Consider the following 20,854-nt stretch of genomic DNA (forward strand, 5'->3'; position numbering starts at 1 on the left):
AAGCCCACACAACTGCAGTGGCAAGGACAGTCCCCACCAACATACCACCCGCTAGCAGTAAGCCAATGCAGATGTATGGTGATAATATGTGCTACCATCTGAAAGACTGACATGGCATGGATATTGGGCTAGATATACAAGCAGTACACAGGGGAAAGTACCCCAGACATACAGTATACATTGTAACACTGTCAAAGGGAGACAACCTTGGAATTGTACATACAGGTATGCATCACAGCAACTGGTCCTGTAGTAGGGGATACCAGTGATGTCCCGCCAAACACCTGTAGATCACAAAGGAGGTAGGACTAATGGATTGGGAAACAGCTGGTGTACCTGCACATGCCTGCATACCAGGAATACCCCATGCATATCTGTGTGTCAGATGCAAGTACTGTCCATAGCACACATGCACCCAGCCCACGCACACACCACCCACGGGTACCTCTCTGGCCATAACCCTGCTGTGGGGAAAGGGTACAGTATGGCCCCCTCCTGTACATGGCAATAGTGGAACAACTGCAGCATGCAGTGCAGGTGTCCCATGCAGGTGTGTCTCTAGCTGTATGTAGCACCCTGCCAGCATCCACATCACCTGATCAAGACTGATAGAAGGAATTTGCATGAACACCTATCACACCTACCCTGTCACCCCAGGGGAATATACTGTCTGGTGGTCTGTGACTGTAGGCCTGACAGAATGCAACAGCCTGCCACATGTTACCCACAGCAACATCTAATGCCCCACAGGCCTCTGCCAAAGGCCTGCGACTCACATGTACTGCCAATGCATGTGAAGTCATGGACACCCAAATAACAACATAACACATTCCACATAAGCCATATGCAAGACCATATGGACAAACCACAGTAACATGTCCACCATGTCCCACTGCATGAACTGTGGACCAACACTAACACACACCTGTGATGGGGTGATACCTTTAGGGAAAGTATCAGAGAATGCATGCTTAATGTCTGGAAGAGGTTAGAATAACAGGTGGGGCGGGTGCATGGGCAGCATGAAATTTGCAGGGTCTGACACCAAGTTGTGTGCCCACACTACCCCTGGCTGCAAAGACATAAATGGGTGGCTACACACCTGCCTGTACACCACAATAAGGTTAATGTCCTGACCCATGGCCCCTGCCTCTGGGCAACCTCTGTGAATCTGTACAGCTGTAAGGCATTGCTACAGCAAGATAAGCCCAGACTGTCTTGTCAATGGGTGTACAAGTATGGGATTCCCTGCCAGCACTCTACCAAGGTGCTGAACTGGATACACAGACCCAGCAACAGGTGTCTGCAGTTCCTCCTCCAGAATGACATACCTTACTATGAATACATAGGTGTCTGCCCACAATACCAGACACAGCTGCAATCACCCTTGTCCACCAAGACAGCACTGTGAGCAAGAATGTCCACCTGGCAGTACATGGAGACAGAAAACTTCACTGTGTACAACAGTACACATGTCTGAATATCTCTGCTAACAGTGATACCATGCGGCTGAAGCAGCACAGACACAATCACCTACAGTACACACTATCCCCTGCACAGTTTGTCCCTATATTGCCAAATGAATGCTGGATACCCAGCAGAAACACCTTGCTACCTGTAGGTGTACAACACAAAGGTCTGCACTGGAGTACAAACTACCTAGTATTGATTCACACATTCTATACAGAAGGACATACTGGGCATGCTCACACACTTAGAGAAATGAAGTCAATGTCAGCCAACAACATACTGAAAGGTCATACTGGGTATGCTCATGCACGTAAACAAAAGAAGCCCATGTCAGCAAACAACAGTGGAGTAGACAAATCTGGCAGTTGCTGATGTTAGTGCAGACACCCCTCAGTATGCACCATCCATGCTTTGCACACACAGTGGATAGGAATACATGCATATATCCAAGGACAATACACTATAATATGCCAAACATACATGTACATAGATGTGTGGGAGAGAGTGACTGTGACAAGGAGCCAACCATTATGAGGCTTGTCCCACCCAGCACACAGTCAAATGACTACAGCCACATGATGCTCAGATGTCACTCACTGTAGACATTAGTCACTGGTATCACTCAGCATTATGGACTATGTGGTGGATGTGCTAGCTGTGCAACATGACTGTACAAGGAAGCAGTCATCTAGCAGCTGTATACATGTACCTGTGGAATATAACCCTGCGTGTGCCTGCATGTGGTGTGTCAACTTCTAGATTAATCGGTTATGGCCCAGTCACACACACTGCCCTCCCATAGCCCTACTATGACAAACCCGCTGAGGTCTGCCACATTGAAATACACCCTTGGGAAAAGTGTAGCCCAGTAATCTCCATAGCGTGTCCCATAACTGTGTACTGCTGTAGTGTGATAAAGTAGCTAGGTAGGTGTTCTAATCCCTGATGTGGCAAGTGTTTGTGTGTGTGTGTGTGTGTGTGTGTGTGTGTGTGTGTGTGTGTGTGTGTGTGTGTGTCTGTGTCTGCTTCGTAGACAGCAATGCATTTTATGGTAGCCACACTTCGTACAACTCACATACTCGACTTTGGCAACGCTGCTGATGTTACCCACCCACAAATATGCCTCTGGGAAGGTTGTAGCCCAGTAATCACTGTAGCATGTCCTGTAACTGCATACTGCTATAGAGTGATAAAGTAGCTAGGTAGGTGTTCTAACCCCAGATGTGGCAAGTGCATGTGTGTGTCTGTCTGTCTCTGTCCATGTAGAGAGCAATGCATTTTTGTGTAGCCACACAGATTACAATGCCTATACTTGACTTTGGGAAGGCTGCTGATGTCACCCACCCAGAAATACACCTCCGGGATGATTGTAGCCCAGTAATCTCTGTAGCGCATCCTGTAACTGCGTACTGCTGTGGAGTGATAAAGTAGCTAGTAGTGTTCTAGTAGCGCATCCTGTAACTGCGTACTGCTGTGGAGTGATAAAGTAGCTAGATAGGTGTTCTAACCCCAAACGTGGCAAGTGTGTCTCTGTGTAGAGAGCCATGCATTTTAGTATAGCCACACAAATTACAATGCCCATACTCGACTTTGGCAAGGCTGCTGATGTCACCCACCCAGAAATACACCTCCAGGAAGGATGTAGCCCAGCAATCTCCGTAGCATGTCCCGTAACTGCATACTGCGGTAGAGTGATAAAGTAGCTAGGTAGGTGTTCTAACCCCAGACATGGCAAGTGGGTGTGTCTATCTGTCTCTGTCTGTGTAGAGAGCAATGCATTTTTGTGAAGCCACACTAATTACAATGCCCATACTCGACTTTGGCAAGGCTGCTGATGTCAACCACCCAGAAATACACACCTGGGAAGGTTGTAGCCCATTAATCTCCGTGGCACATCCTATAACTGCATACCGCTGGAGTGTGATTTAAAACTGTGGCAAGGTTCCGTTCCCCACCCATGGCAGCTCTGGATGTTTTGTGTGTGTTCATATCTGTATACGGAGCAATGAATTATAGGCTAGTCACACGCAGTACAGACCACATGACCCACTTTGGCAATCCAGCTGATGTCATTCTTTGTGAAATACAGCTGTGGGGAAGGAGTTCCCTAGTAATCCCCATGGTGCATCTTATAACAGCTTCATGCTGTAGTGTGGTATACACCTCTGTCAGGGGTTCTATACCCACACATGTCGGTTGTGGATATTTTGTGTGTGTCTCACTGTCTGTGTTGGGAGCAATGCATTTTAGGGTAGTCACCCGCAGTACATTTCAAATGGCTTAATTTGGCAATCCTGCTGATGTCAGTCATTCTGGAATAGACCCTTGGGGAAGGAGTATGTCAGTAATGTGTGTGGCATGTATTAGAACTGCGTACTGCTGACTGGTAATAAACTAGTTAGGTAGGGGTTCTATTCCCAGACATGACAAGTGTGCATGTGTGTGTGTTTATATCTCTGTGTAGAGGTGGTTGTGAGCCTGTGGCCAATGTGGAGCGGGTTTTGCATATGTCTTATATGGCAGCCCTACTATATAGCACAATGTCCACCATACAGGGATAACAGATGTAAAATAGCTGAGAGGCTAGGGTGCAAAGCCATACCCATACATGTGACATCAAGGCCAGGCAATCACATTCAGCAACCCCAGTATTATGCAGAGCACACTCTCAACACATGTCACATATGCACACACATGCCTAGGCAACAGCCAATATGTGGGTAGTACACTGCATATTGGCCACTGATAGTAACCATGGAGTGATAGCAGTGGGCTACAGAGAGCATGCCACCTGTCCATCTGTTCAATATGCATGTACATACTGACAGTGCACCTCCCCCATGTTCCCCAATGGACACATGCACCACCTGTTGTGCCATCACATGTGTCCCACAACAGACATACCATGCCTGACAGCATGCCCTGTATGGACAGTTGCCACTGACACCCGGGAATGCTTTCAGTATGCCATCAATGTAGGTGCAGGTAAACCTGATGCCCATTACCGATCCCTGCCACAGGGGGCAATATGTGCACAACATGGGCCAGACGCCCCAGGTACAGATCCACATGTCACTGTACATGAATGTGGGAGGTGTGCATATCTCAGATGCCATCCATGTAATGGGGTAAGGAACACATACATGACAAGTGATGCACAGCATGGGCCACACACAATAGTCACCCAGGTGACTGGATGGGGTATACAATACCCATCTGTGTGGGCAAGAGCAGAAACCACAGCCCTGGGACACAATGCTGACTATTGTCATGTGGCCTGATGCCAAGGTATACCCATCGCCTACCCTTCTACAGCCTGCTGCCACAGTCGACCACCACACACCTTTGCAGACATGTACCCATGCATGTCAGTACTGGCACCCTGTGTGTTTGTCTGTATATTGTATGATGCGTATGTTCACAGCCACACTCACTCCAACCCCCTTGTGCATACAGAGGCATGCTGTCAGATGTCTGACACCTCCTCATATCCTTTGCCCATGCCACCTCCATATGACCCGTGTGATGCATGTTGTACCTGCACAGTGATGTGTTGTGGCAGTCCCGCTACTGACATGCTGTACCCCTGGCCCTGCCAAGTTTGTCGATGTGTGCGTGTCCCTGTGAGAGTGTGGCTGTGTAGACACTGGCACCTGTTCATGCTGACAGGCACGTATATGTCACCTACCGTATAGCTACCGTATCCCTGTTGCAGATGTCACACACCATCACAGATATGTTCTGAGGGCTCCACAACAGGTAACCCATGTGGTGCATCCAATAACTTCATCGAACTGTGGATGCAGTACATAGTTGTCAGAGGTTTTATACCCTCTGCTGGTAGGTGTGTGACACAAACAAGCTGCGGTTTTACTCCACCACCCCTTCCTGACATGTCTTTGCCTCTGTCTGCCTCTCCCACTCCCTCTCTGGTGGATGTGGAGTCCTACACCAGCTTTATTTAGGCAGCAGCATGTGTATTTTAAGTGATGCTCACCTTTGCATGAATTGCAGCCCTGCCCTAACTGATTGCATGTGCAACAGCTGTGGTAACAGTCCCATAGCCGATTGCATGGAAACACACTCCGATACCTAGGAACATTATGTTGGTGTTGGCCCTTGTCATTCACCTTGAGCAGGAACTAGATCCCTTGGTTGGCAACCAGCATCTGTGATGGATTGGGGATTTAACTTCTACAACATACACTGTGGAAGCAGGGCAACACACAGGAGGAAGATGCGCCTGACCTGCCTACAGACTGTAAGTGCTGCTACACTGCATGTGGCTTACTGTTGGTCTAACAGTGTGTGTGTGGATCAGTCTTTCCTACATGTCTCCATACCTGCTGTGTCAGTTCCATGTTTATGTGGCATCCCCATCTGCAGGGGCATCTGCAGACAGGGCAGTGTGTTGTGCCATTCGTTCCATGTGTTACCTATGGAGCATCTATCTGTGGACTGCAGACGGTAGTGTGAGGATCGCAGTCTGTAGATGGTGAAAGCCATGACAGTTACTGGCGTCTTATCCCTCATAGGACGTATGTTGCCACAAACCCTGTTACAACAGTAAATGTATGAGGTTATAACAGCAGCATCTCATTAGTGGCCCTGTGTATGTGCTGCCAGCCACAACTCTGCCAACCTGTGTACATATGTTGTGCATGCCGTACAACATAATTAGTGTTATCATATACGCTGACATGCCAGTGAGATATCAGACCGCCCACCATATTAAGTACAGTAGGGGATATATTTGATGACATAACATGAAAAGTCTGTGGATGTTTGTACAGTCCTACATGTGTGTGCATCAGTGTTACAGACAGCAGGTAGCATTAACTTCTACAGGGGATCCGGCACACTCAGGGCAGCTACATATGTGTAGGAGGTTCAGGAACTACAGACAGAGTGTGAGTAGAGCCGTGTTATGCTTTGTATAGTACTGGTGTTACAGGATGTGTGTGTACATACTACTTTACCTTGGAATGCAGTCTGTCTGCATATCCCTCAACTGTGGGCCTATCCTCTTGGTGGCCAGAGGTGTGCCTAACATGTGTTGTCAGTCCACCACACAGGTCCTGTGTCTGATATCCCACTGGCAGTGTCTGTGTGGAGTGCTATCAGTACATAACCTACATATCAAGCTTTGCACATATGACATGGTGTGGTGGGGTGTTCCATAGTGAGCTGTGAGTATATCACACTGCCATTGCTGCCATCAGTCCACATCTGTTGTATCCCCCACACATATGGTGGGGCTGGGGCCATATATGTGTGGGCATTACCTACACAATATGTGCATGCTCCTATGCACTCCAGGGGCCAGTGTATGTAACAGTGGTATATGGCCCTGTATTCTTGAGTCTGGGGGGAACACCATAAATGACCTTGCTTGTTACATATGTGGGGTTATCAGGGGTGAGCTTCCATAAGGTATGTGGATGTAAAGTGCTGTAAACTTAACCTATATGTATATCACATACATATATTCGGTTACTGCAAGCCTACTGCCACCTGCCAGACGGTCTGTTCTGTTTGTTAGCGTGCATGCGATGGTGTCAGTTATGCCTTGTTATGTCACAGTTACAACCCATGTGGTCACATGACGTCTGTACCTCCCACTGCTGTCGTACAGAGTGTAGATAGCGGCTGCTGAACTATACACCAGCATTACACACTGTTGATCGTTTGGTATTTTTTATTTATTTTATTTATTTTTATTTTACATTTGTTGACCGGGAATGTCCGACTAGGTTCCACAGATCCTGTTTACAGCGGAGGCCCGGGGAGAAATGCTCCAGATGCATGTCTTTGGAATCCTGTGGCCCAGTCAGTTATCACTACTGTACAAATCTAAGGAGTTGGCCTGGACAGCGATGGTTGTGAACCTTTCCTGACTACTGCATTAGTATAAACATTTCACGGTTGCATTCCCCTGTTTATATGACTGTCACTGTCTGAACAGCTATATGACATGGCATGTAGAACTGTCATGGTACATAATGGAAGGTATTCCATTTCCGCATGCCTGTGTGTTGAGTTTTCTCAATGACCTCTCTGTGGGTATATGTTGCAGGAGACGGACGTCATTTGTATGGGTGGCCCATACAGTGTCCAGTTGTTCAGGGGTTAGCTGTAGGCATAGTGGCTGTTCCATATTGTGTGCACCGACTACATATGAATCCTACTGTACATATATCTGCGTGTGTATGTGTAGTCACATGTATAGCCATATATATGTATATGTATTTATGTATGTATGTATGTATCTGCATACCTGTGTCTGTGTATCTGTATCCTGGGAATGTTGCTGGCTACCACAATTTGCATTGCCTATGGGAGGCAGACTGTCCTGCATGATATGTCAACAATACCAGCCTGACATCATACAGGTAGGATGTAGTACTCTTAACTTTCTGTGCCCATGTCATGTCAGTACCTGGTTATGGTATCTGCAACACTAGGTAGTGTATTGCGGGGTGGATGTGTATGGCCGTGGGTGCGGGATGCCTACATGTACATGACATATAGTATGTGGGGTCTCTCATCCCCAGTAACGGTGCATGTGGACATATGTGTGCTTGTTATTCTGCCATTGCTCTCTACAGATGTATGGCCATATGTACCGATATAATATATATATATATATATATATATATATATATATATATATATATATATATATATATATATATATATATATAGGTTCATAGGTTCATAGGTTCATACTAGGCTATCTGCCCTAGGGCATTTATAAGCCTAGCCAGAATGTGTTTGGCTTTCACCACCCATTTTAAATTTATTTTGCTATGCCCTTTTTCGAGGTTAGTATACTGTGCCTCTGTCTAACAGTGACACAGAAGTGATACCGGGTAAACCTACGATCTCCCATCCACTCATCAAGATTCCTCTTGAAGAGAGTCAATGAGGGACTCTGCCTAACCTAGACTGGGATTTTATTCCAGAGTGAAAGGAGCCTCTGGGTTATGAATCTGTCCCTCCAGCATGTCCTATTTATTTCAGTGCTGAGGTTCAAGTCTCTCGAGCGCGTAGCTCGATGGGATTTGGATTTTCTGAGGTGCAGCATGTCCATTAATTCCGGGTTGGACATGGCTTTATACGTCAGGCACAGATCGCCTCTGAAGAGGAGGTATGCCACTGAGTAGAGCTGGAGTTTCTTTAACCGGGCAGCATATGGCATCTGTTTGAGCCCTTTGATCCTCTTGGTAAGGTACTTTTTGGGTCTTTCCAGTTCCTGCAGGTGTCTGGTAAGGTACATCCCAAAAGGGGCATTGTACTCAATTATGGGCCTGATGAGGGATGAGATCCGCTGACATGTATGTAACTATGTCTGTATTTTTAAAGTTATTTATTAGCAGGAGAAGACCGTGGTCCGAGGCGTTCTTTCATATTGTTTATTAACTATGTCCGTATATACCTACATAACTGTATATCTGCATACACATATGTAACGTTCTGTGTATATGTAGACATATAGGTGTAGACACTTATATGTGTTGATGTAGCCGTCAGCATGTATATAAGTCCTTATTTAGTGATATATATGTATATAGTGTTAGAAAGCTGTACATATATATATATATATATATATATATATATATATATATATATATATATATATATATATATTCATATACAGATACGTTGTAGCAATGCAGATAGTAATAAATTTGCATACAGATACATCTAGATGATGGTATACATTCTCTGTACAGTTGCATGAATGGACTGGTTGATATGTTTCAGTTATTGCCCTGACTTCCTACAGCTGTATTGGCCTACTGTTAGACCGTTGTAGCTCCGTTGCAGAGGGTCCTGGGGTCAAGAACTGCATGTGCTGGATATTGCATTGCACTGCATATCTGTTACAGCTGTGGTGGGGGGAACATAGCAGTCATCACCAGGTTCCCCTCATCTGAGCCCCCTTCCCCATCAACCATGCATAAGGTCAGTTATTTTGTGGTGGGGGTCCCGGTTGTTATTCCTATCTGGTGCTGTAATTCATATATATATATATATATATATATATATATATATATATATATATGCATCCATCCACTTACATACCATTGATGTGATAGGATGTATGTGTGAGTCTGACATTTATATGTACTCATGTATCTCACTACATATACAGATCTATGACTGTCCATATGTCCATGCATGAGTGGTTGACAATATTGGCCTGCTCCACATTTATCTGGCCGATTGACGTGGATGATGTTAGGCATGTGGCCAGTTAGGAATGCCAATACATTACAGTTGCAGATATCATGTTGTTCAGATTATGTGTATTACAACAGATCACTGTTTAACTAGCAAAGTTTTACATGCATATGTGCAATATTTCACATGTCCAGATATGTACCCCACTTTTGTCACACTGTGTCCACAATGTTTGCAGTAAGAGGTTGAGTGTTGTGCTATTAGTACAATTCCCCTTATGCAGATTGTCTGTGCTGCATGATATATCTGGGTATACATGGGATGTCTGTATATCCGACATGGTGTAGTGTTACTTCACTATGTTTGTGGTATGCAGGGACCTGGGTTCGGGCTGTGCAGTGGCTGTCAATTATGTTGCAGGGTTGAACAAGGGCAGTGGGCTGCAGGGTGATTAAGGCACTTGTAAGCAGTCATAAGCGTGTTTGCGCGATGGTATATGTCACCAACTACAGGTAACCACCAGTTACACCAGGTTAGCCTCGACATTGCTTACTTAATGTATGCAGTGCTCACCGTCATGCAAACACAGACCTCTGGTTACATATGCCTACAGATAGTTTGTGTCAGAGTTGCTGAGCCTGGGAACGTAAACACACATGCTAGTGCTGACATATGCTTACAACAGCTCATTGCTGCTTAACCTAACTACTGCTGTATGCATTCTGATACCGACACCTCACATGTGCATTTCCTGCAGTACTCTTGTATATATATATATATATATATATATATATATATATATATATATGTGTGTGTTATTTTGTGGCCGCAGTACTCCAGTTCATGTATATATGTAATTCTGTGGGTTATGCAGCATACGTATTACCAATAACATGGTCTGGCATGGGAAATGGTATGTCCCAGTACCTTCCTTGTGTCTACCTTCATTTCCCGCTAACATCCACGGGCCTGTCCCATTAGAAAAGGTTCATCCAACCATGGCATGCCTCGGTCTATAATGTTGTACCCATCATTCCCTCCCCCCATTCCCCCTCCACATCAGTCATCCTTCCTACAGGTTCCAGCCTAATCTAACGACACCACTACACATTGCCCACTCTCCACATTTTGGAACCCGTCGCGTATGTTGTCCCGACCCATGGATCTTCAGGCTTCCTACACATGTAGTCCACCTACATACATCACTGTCTGTGCTTATGTTTTAGGCATGGTATGTTACCCCAAGGACTCTTTTTGGCAGATGTTTGGGGTCATCCTGCCAGGGACAGATATGCATTTGTTCAAGAGTAGACTTAGCAGGGTGACACTGTGACTCCCACTGGTAGTATCCTGCCAGTAGTCTGGGAGCCAGTGCTGTGCTACGCTTAGCGGTGCATATTATTAGATTTGCATGATACCCGCCTTTTGGCATTGATTTCCCCTTTGTCACTTGTTATATATATGTGTCATGTATCCTCGACATGTGTATGGACACTGTCTGGGGTCCTGGGAACTTCTACACTTTATTACATTAACACCTCACATCTGGACTTACTGCTGTACTCCAGTTCACATATTTATGTTCTGTAGTCAGTTATGGCATACATGACTGCATATGGATGCCTTTCATAGGTTCATTTTGGTTAAACTATGGTGAGGACATGTTTACTACTACCCCATTCTTCTGTACATCTGTCATGGCTTGGTGGATAGCTACTGGGACTATGGTGTATGGGGTCCACGGTTCATGACATACATGGCTGTTTATCTTGTTGCCGGCCTGACAAAGGTCCTTTGAATACAGAGTGATTACGGCACTCTAAAGCAGTTGTATGGCTGTACGCACACTTACCAGTGTGTACAGATGCCTACTATTGCCTAGTTGTGCTTACACCTGCTTACTAGTGCCTCATTCCGTCTGACACAGATACGTCACATGTGCATTATTTGTAGTACTCCAGTTCATATATATCAGCTATTTAGTGGGCTTTGCAACTAAAATATTAGTTATAATGTGCTTTGGCATGTAAAATAGACTGTGCTACAGTGGGACCCGAACCGGGAATGCCTGCTCATTGGTCAGGTGCTCTACCCACTAGACTATTGCTGTTCTGCTTCATTTGCATATTCCTAGCATAATGTACTACCCGTGTTTCCTTCCCCCGCCCCCAAGTTCACCGTACACAGCATCCATCCATTCTCCAGTTGCTAGCCCAGCTACACCACACCTCCACACATTTTCCTCACTGCACATGTTGGTGCTCCTCCATTATACTGTCTCGACCCAAGCTTTTGCAGGCTCTTCTTCCATTTAGTCCACGTACTTTCAAGCCTTCCCTTGATCCTCCTCCGATACTGATGGAAACATCTATGTGACCCACAAAGTTTGGCGAGTCCCACCAGGGACAGACCTATTGTTGTGTCATGAGTAGACTTTGCTGGTCTACACTGTTTCTCCCACTGGTAGCATCCTGCCAGGGGTTTGAGGGCAGTGGTTTGCTCACACACCTGGCCAGTCTCATCTCCCGGTTCCGCGGATCCAACGCCCCAGGTGTGACATTCTGTGCATGAAGCACGCCCACACACCCCCACTGCGTGCACTGTTTTTAATTCCCCTCTTCAGTATTGTGCAAGACTACTGTTCTCACAGTATGTGTGGATAGGCACTGTTCATTGATACACGTAGACTGCTCAGAATACTGTGATTGAGCACTGTGCACATGTTTGCTGTTATTAATCTTAATACTTACACACATTTCCTATACTGTTGAATGACTGTGCTGGATGATATGTTTGTGATAGCAGCTGAATGTGGGTCTGTCATGGCTTTGTGGTAACTCAGTTAGACTATAGTGTCCAGCGTGGGAGGGTTGGAACCTGGGAGTGCTGATTATTTTGTTCCTGAGCACGGTGAGAGCTGTTGGCTACAGAGTGCCTAAGGCACTGTGGAGGAAGTGTTGGCAGGTATGCGCTGGTGTGCATGAGGCTCAGCCTTGCTGACCTCTGGTTACGGTGTCTTACACTGGGTGGCCTCCTCATTGCTTAACTGGTATGGGCATTGCTTACCGCCACCAAAACAGGCATAACCCCGCCTGCTGCCACATACCCCCGCACTAATTCATGTATTTAGTTCACATTTGTTGTCTGGGATGATCTGACTGGATGCTTCCCCATTTCCATGGTGGCCTGGGGAATGGAGCATACCTCCCAACTGTACAGATTTTCACAGAATGTCCAGAATTTTGCCTTATATTTTTGGTCTGTTTTTCATAACATTGTGGCTTTCGGCAAATAGTGGCAAATCAATAAAGATTGAAGTTAGGAAATAATAACAGACATTTGAGCTTTAGACTTTATACCCATCAGAAAATACATGCTAATGCAAAACCTGTTATTCTATCAACTTTCTAAGTTTGTAAGAGCAATATTTAAGAGTTGTCCCTATTTGTACCACTTTTTTCATGGCATTGTCTAGATTTCTTATTCTAAGTGGTTGAAAGGTATGGAGTGGAGCTTCACAGTAAACTCCAGCTACATATTACACATACTACAGAGGTGTACACATTCATAGAGAGTAACAAACTTACCATAGCTACGTACCACATTTTTCATGCTTAGTTCACATTAATATGTCGGTATTATACATGCTTAGGTCAGGTTTACATGTCAGGTATGACTGTTGCCAGAGGTCAGTTAAAGGTGAAGTGGGATTCCATTTTAACAGTTCTGGATACGTTACACTCAGGTATTCATGTTAGGTCTGGTTATGCCATACCTGTGGTAGAGTAGAGGAGAATAGTGAAGGGGTAGGTAGGTAGGTAGAGGGGGGGACATTGTAACTGTATAGTAGGCCATAGGAATGATTGGTGGGGGAGCAATAGGGAAGGCTTGCAGGATGTTGGGAGGTGTATGCGAGGCAGGACAGGAGGTGTCGGTTTCACTAGTTGTTCAGGGTTATAGTGTGTTAGTTGGGGGGGATCTTCGCCAGGAGGTGAGCATGTGCTGATCCAAGTGTGCTTGAGGAGTTCCTTCATGTGTTATTTACATGTGTCATGTGGGACAGCTGAGGTAATACACGTGGATAGGGGGTTCCAGAATCTGCTAATATAGTTGGGGAAGAGAGTGTCATCTACTTGTGACTGTGAACATTAATAGTAATGAAACAGGGGTTGATAGGTAAGTGGTGTTAATGGGGCACACAGAGGGGCAGATAGCAGTGGGAATGTCCAGGGATGTGCAGGAAGGCTGACGTGAAGGTCCACAGCTGGCCATTTCATCTACAGTAACAGCTGTGTATGTACACTGCATTTGGGGGTAGGTGTGGACAATCACACCCCTGGGTGGGGATGAGGACAGCCATAAAACTTTGTGATGCCGATTAGTTTGGCTTACATGCCTACAGTGGGGTGTTGTGACCATGTGTTCTTTGGTGTTATTTCGTGGGATTTGCAACAACACATCTGGTTATACCGTACTTTGTGTGTAAAATAGGCATTGCTGCAGTGGGACTCGTATAGGGCATGGCTGCTCATTAGGTGGTGGCTCTGCCCAATGCACACTATTGCTTACATCCCTGGGGCGGTCCGAATAGAACCGCTCCAGCCAACAACTACATGCCTAGGCCCATAATTACATACCCATGGTTCTCCACCCTGCATCTCCTCTAGAGCACTCATCCATACTCTGGGTGCAGGTCGGGTCTAAACACACCACTACACACTGCCCACTCTCCACTTCATGGGACCCATCCCGCACGTTGTCTCAACCCATGGGTCATCAGGCTTTCCCACCATTATAGTCCTGGTATATACACGCCCCACCTTGAAAAGTCATTGCATGGGCGGCCTCCGATTATAAGACAGTTTTTGGGGTGTCCCGCAAGGGACACTCCTGTCTCTATTCCAAGATTAGATTTTAGTGGGTCCACTGTGTTCCCCCCTCTGGTTGTATCCTGCCTGTGGTTTGGGGAGCAGTTGATTGTTTACATTGTTTTTGTGTTTGTATGTTTTCCTTATCTGGCTGGGGGGGGGTGTTGCTGCTACCTGTTACATGTTTGTTGATTGGGCCCCTCACCCCCATTGGCATGGCCTGTGAACATATGCAATTCTTACGTGCTGGATGATATCATAGTTATATATCTGTGTATATATATATATGGTGGTGGTGTGGTAGCTATGGGCCGGTGACCAGGGTAGGGTTGGTGGCTGCGTGTGTGCAGCAGGTGGGGGGAAAGTGGAAGTGTGGGTAATGAATGTATGTGCCGGGGATGGCCTGGGGTGGATGTTCCTGTATTGCTCGGCCTGCCTAGTGGGTGGGGGAATGGAGTATATGATGTCAACATGTGTAACATAACAGCGGACTGATTTAAATCCCTATTTCAATGAGACACATACAATACAATGAGCTTGGTAGTGTATTGCAGGGCGGATGTGTTTGGCTGGGCAGGGGGTATGCCAATTCGTACATGACGTATATTGTTTGGGGCCTCTCAACCCATTCATGGTGCATGTGGACATATATGTTTCTGTTCGTCTACCATTGCTATCTACAGATGTCTGGCCATATATACCTCTGTGGGTATATATATATTTGTTCACATATTTGTAACTATGTATGTATATACCTACGGAGACATACATCTGCGTACATATATGTAGCTTGCTGTGTATATGTGGACATATAGATGTTGACATATATATGTGTAGTTGTCGGCATTTGCATTTATATCTGTTCATATAATTGTATATATTTGTATATATCTCTGGATATTTCTACATATATGTATATATATATATATATATATATATATATGTGACTGCATCTATAGATATGTTGTATCCCTTTGGCTAGTAATATATTTGCAAACACACGTCCATCTTGCTGTAGGCATACATTCTCTGCGCTGTTGCATGACTGGTATGGGGTTATGTTTCTGACAACATACAATTTTTGCATATCTGGCATGGCTTAGTGGTAAATCATTTTGTGTATGGTGTGCATGGTCCTGGGTTCTGGACTTGCAGAAACTGTTTGTTTTGTTGCTGGGCAGAACACCGGTCATTGGATACACTGTGCTTAAGGCACTTTATAGCGGTTGTAAGTGGGTTTGTGCGGAGGTAAGCACTGCTAACTTCCAGTCACAGTGTCATCTATCCAGTGCTTAACCCCGCGCAAATGCACTGGTACATGCTTACTAGTACTTACATATGCTTACTACTGCTTATCTGTGCTTACGCCTGCTTACTGCTGCCTTATTCATTATGATACTGACTCTTCACATGTGCATTTCCTGCAATACTCCTGTTCAAAAAATGTGTGTTATTTAGTGGGTTTTGCATTACAGATTTTGCTTCTACCATGCTTTGCCATGTAAAATAGACTGTTCTGTGACTCGAACTGGGAACGCCTGCTCGTTAGGTGAACGCTCTTCCCACTACACTATTTCTGACATGCTTCTTTTGCATATATCGTCCTTGTTATCCTCTTCAGCCTTTTTGGCTGCTTTCACCGTGGCTCAGCATTGGGCACACCCACGTGCCTACGGTTAGCTGTACTCAGAGCTTTAGACAACAATATGGGGATTTCTTCTTTTCATCTTTATGTCCTGTTGCTGTTGTACACAAGGGGGACTGTTGGTGGGGATATGTGGACAACTGTGAGTGGTATCGCTCATTTATTTCCACTTTCTGCTGTTCAACATTGCAGGGGCGTGTTTATTCTGTGGCCTCTGCTCTCAGACACGCCCCGTTGCACAAATATAGGCTCCATGTAGCGTGGGGGCTCAGGCGGCACACCTTCATTACTATGCATGGTGCACTGCCGTCCTGCTCCTAAGTGGCAGCTTCCATGCAGGACTAGACTAGTCCTGCACAGATGATTAATAAATCCAGGGGTTAGTCTTTGGAGGAGAAGTTGCTATGAAATCACGTCTAAGGCTTTTGACAAGTCCAGGGAAAGGATGTGCACAAAAGTACCAGAGTTTTTAGTTTGATTATTGGTATCTATGAAATGTAGCAGGGCAGTTTCAGTGCTGTGGTGGGGTCTAAGGCCATGTAAGACAGGAGAATGTAATTAGTTATCAAGGAGAAAGGCTAGGAGTTGCTGCTGTTTACATTTTTCAAGTACTTTGGAGAGTGGAAGAAGGATTGCTACAGGGCAAGAGTTTGACAGTTCTGTAGATGTGCTACCTTTGTATAATGGAATTATAAATAAAATGTTCTAAAGGGCTGGGATGTAGTTTTCTGTATTAATTGGGATAGATACAGGGTGGCAAATGATGTCAGCCACTATAGTGAGGTATTCAGATGACAGGCTGTCAGGAGCTAGTATTGTGAGTTTCAGGTTTTTAATATATATATTTTTTATTTTATTTGCCTGAATAGTTGTTAGGTTGAGTTGGGGTGTGAAGCTATTCTCTGGGGGAGGTTAGTTGGTGTGAGTATAGGTTATTATTGTTTGAGTTAAATAGACAAATGGATATGAAATGTTTGTTGAATATGTCTACAATCTCCCTACAGGTTTCAGATGGAAAATAATTTGGCTGGATTTCTGGCCTGTCTTTAGGAGGTTGTTTACAGTTTGCCAAATTGTTTTGGGGTTGTTTGTACATGTGGCCTGATTGTGGAGAAGAAGTTCTTTTTATCATAACAATCTTGTGCCTTTGTGTGGGTTCTGATGCATGGATATGTATCTATGTAGGACCGGGTCATAGCTTTATGCCATTGTCTCCCGGCTTTGTCTCTGTCTCTCAAGAGTTGTTTAGTTTGACAGGTTAGCCATGGGACAGAATTTATTTTCACTATTTATGTCTCATTGGAGCTTATTGGTTTAGTTTGATTAAGAAGGAGTTATTGAAGTGACAAGCTGCCTATCTAGAGAGAAATATTTGAGGTGTTCACAGTCACATTATTTAAGTGCGTCATTAAATATGGATTTATCAAAACTGGTTAACTTTCCCACAGAGGAGAAGTATAGCAGTGTGGAGGGCTTGTGGTATTTTCTGTTGATGTAAGTGTGGTCATAATAATTTGGATAGTCTGTCAATTTGGGTTGGTTTTTGGATCAGCTGAGTTAAATGATAGGCGCTAGTATTATGGGGAGTAGAGTCAGGCTTGTTAGAGGTCCAGTCTATTTTAAGATCACCAGTTAGGGTGGTGTTTTGTTTGAAAGTAGATGATAAATAACTCAGTCTACTTTTGGTAGTCTTGCCATTTTGGGGGAAGGGGGATGCAAGCAGCTACAATGATTAGGGATTTCAGATTGTTTAGATAGAGCTTGACTATTAGTAGTTCATTTCTGTATTGTAGAATAGCTGTGAGGTGGGTATGGATTTGTAAGGTGGCTTGAAATATGATGGTCATGCCCCCAGTTTGTTTATCTATTCAGTCTTTCCCAATGATGGTGTAACCATCAGGAATATTTTTTTCATCTTTAATTTCAGTTCTTAACTAGATTTCACTGATAACTAGGTTATGGGGTTCATGGAATTCAATCAACGTGTGAAAGTAAGATACATTATTAGAGATAATACAGCACATATTATATATTTGTATGCTTGAGGAAGAAACTGATGTTTATTGTGTTTTAGAGGATTATTGAGGAGGAGCATTTTTATGCAGGGGTTTGGGTGGGTTGGATGTTGGGTTTGTTTAGGCTGGGCTAGTTCAAGGATAAGGTCTGGGTGTACATCTCCACTTTCTATTAGTTAATTGGGGTGGGTGGTGGAGTTTTTGAGGTTATGAAGAAGTGGTTTTGGTACATTGTTTTTCACTGGAGAGTGTGGATTTCTATTTGGTGTATGTTAGTAATGTATGTTTATTTGAGGATTTTGTCAATGCTGAAGAGGGATGGCCAGATTAGGGAGATGTATCTATGGATGGGGGAAGTAGTTTTTTTTTGAGGACTTGGTTTGAATACAGGTAGGGCATGATTCACAACTGGTTATTTGGCATAGGATGGCTAAAGTTCCTATTGGGGAAGCATATCTATATGCACGTTAGGAGGTGTGAATTGTCTAGAAGAGTATAGCAAGGAAATGGGAGGAAGAAAACTACAAAAATATTGGGATGCACCTATTGGGTAGGGCAGTGATAAGAGAAGGATGAGGGGGCAGGAAGCTGCTTTCTGATTTGCAAATAATTATTTATTAGGTTTCAATTGATTGGCTATATTGGCATGTATGGGTTGTGAGAAGTCAGGTGAAGGTGAGTTAGGTGATATAGGTCCATAGGTTCATAGGAGATTATTAGGCTTATGACTTAAGGATCCTCTCAAGTGTAGCCAGTATAACCCAATTTTACCCAATATATGACCCCTAGGGGCAAGAGAATAGCATGGATTTGTACCTGTGCATTGAGAATCTTACAGATTGCCACTGTCCATAAGGAACACAGGGACTAGCCCAGGTGTGAATTTGTGATTTCCCATCCATTGATTCAAACTGCATTTGAAGAGGGCCAGGGAAGGGCTCTGTTTAACATGAATAGGAAGCCTGTTCCAAAGAAGGGGCGTTCTCTGAGACACATAACTGTCTCTCCAGCATGTTTTGTTTGAGTCGCTGACTAAGTTTAGATCCTTAGAACATGTGACCCTGATGTGGATTTGTGAGTACTTTGTAGGTCAGACATAGGCCACCCCTTAATTGTTGGTGGGAGACAGAGTAAAGGAACAGGGCTTTTACTCTAACTGCATAGTTTATGTTGTTTGCACCTCTGAAGTCACTCCTGCTGCTGTAAGTACCTAGTCAAGTACATACTCGATTATTGGTCTGATCAGGGCTGAGTACAATGGGGCTATAATTTCCTTGGATCTGGATGCCATACCTTTACTTATAAGTTGTGCCACATAAAAGGATTTCCTCACCACAGTGGCACATGGTGGTCAAAGTTCAGGCTACTATCTACCTGTATACCTAGATTTCTCAACTCTGAGTCTACTATAATTCACAAAGGGATTTTGCTTCCAAAAGTGTATCATAATGCAATTTTTGCATTTAGTTTTAGGCCATGGTTCGGGCACCAATCATTTGTCTGATCTAGGCCCTCCTGAAGCATATCTGCATTGTTGGGAGATTCGATGATTGCTCACAGCTTGCAGTCATTGGCAAACTTTGTCATTCAGAGGCCTTCCTCATTTGCCTTGACTTCAGAGAAGTATATTCTGAACAGGAGTTGTCCCACTACTGAGTCCTCTGGCACCCCACAAGTAACTGGCCTCTTGCTGGATCTGGACTCACCCATTTTAACCACGTGTCCTGTCCATGAGCCAATTGACTATTCATCTGGTGACATTAGGATTCATGTCCAGTTTTGTAAATTTATTTATAATACCTGAGTGGGGAATTGTGTCAAATACAATGTACAGGTCAAGGTAGGTGGTATGCACTGTTTTTCCTTCATCCATGTCCTTAGTGACTTTCTCAAACAAATCCACCAGATTCAGTAGGTATGACCTGCCTTTGACAAAGCTAAAATGAGTTAGGTCCAATGTTTGGAAGTCTTTTATGTCATTATTTATCAGGTCCATTGTCAAAGGAAAAATATACTTTAAAAATGATCAAAACACGGTAGGTTCAGGTTAAGGCACTTTAATCTTGCAGCAAGGAGACAAAAACGTGCTAATACAGAGTTTGTATAACCAGAAACAGGAAATGCATTCATTTTTATAGGTTATCAAATTAATCCTGTCCTACCATGCTGACGTAACAGATTACCACCTTTTCATCATCATCTGCTGACCATCTTTCCCATGATTTTCTGCTGATTTAAACAATTTTTGTGTGAAACTTCCTGAGGAAAACTACATGACCTTGGTTACTTTCAGTTGGATACTTGTTATGTTACATTCAAGATACTATAGCTAAATCAAACACAATGCTAGCAGTTCATTTCTCTAATAATCCTTTGTCTACCTTATCTCTAAATTACTGCAGCTGCAGAGGTTCCCATCCTCTGAACAAAGCTGCTTGTCTAAAATCATTACATTTATATTGTTCATTCATATGCTTCTGACCTAGCAGATAAACACCTGCTTCTCAAGTACATTTCCACAAGGCATAAACAAGAATATTGCTGTGCTAGCAGTTACTAGGTCAGAGGGCAACTTGCAAGTTTCAGTAAGCATGCTGCAGTTTTAGAAAAGCATATTTTCAGTCTCATATGAAACTCAATTTATATAAATCACAGTGCATGAAAAATAG

Source organism: Protopterus annectens, chromosome 2.part1 (genome assembly GCF_019279795.1).
Source record: "Protopterus annectens isolate FY-2018-M chromosome 2.part1, PAN1.0, whole genome shotgun sequence".
Lineage (NCBI taxonomy): Eukaryota > Metazoa > Chordata > Ceratodontiformes > Protopteridae > Protopterus > Protopterus annectens.